The sequence below is a fragment of the Schistocerca piceifrons genome, chromosome 1, assembly GCF_021461385.2.
Source record: "Schistocerca piceifrons isolate TAMUIC-IGC-003096 chromosome 1, iqSchPice1.1, whole genome shotgun sequence".
NCBI lineage: Eukaryota > Metazoa > Arthropoda > Insecta > Orthoptera > Acrididae > Schistocerca > Schistocerca piceifrons.
Window position 1 is genome coordinate 608,699,084 of NC_060138.1, and position 654 is coordinate 608,699,737.

Here is a 654-nt window from a genome sequence, read left to right on the forward strand (position 1 = left end):
GTCCATCCCTACTCAAATCCTGCTCCCAGTCCTGAACACCATGGGCCATTCCCTTGTGGCTGACACAGGTGCAAGACCTGTCCCATACATCCATCAGGGTGCAAAGGGATAGGGTCTTATTGTTTTTAGTACCTATCCTATTCTGATCAGTTATATGACGAAATCTGCAAACTTTGTCAATTTATAGGAACATAAGGGTGGCTATATTCTGAGTTAAAAGAAAAAGACTTCAAATCAAAATGGTTTATTTTAACCAAAAAATAAAAATGCCATATTTACAGGTAACATTGTTAATAATAATATTTACATTGGGGACTATCAGCTGCTGGGAGCACACAGACATAAAAATAAAGAGCATTATCTACTTCAATAAAAATTACACTTTTTAGAAATAGAGCTGAAATAAAATTCAAATTTGAACAAAGAAATTATGGAAGGAACAGTAATATTGTATTTTGATGAGGGCACTAACATGAACATTAAGTGAAGTCACAAGCAGGTGTTTTTAGTGATAGACCTTCTTCAGTCTGAGAAACCTCTTTCTCAGCAGTATCCATGAGTTTTGTTTTCATACTTTTTAGCACTCTTAGCTTTTCTCTGCTCCCATTCTTTTTTCTCTCATTTCTTTTGAGGACTTCTCAGCTGTCCGTTCCT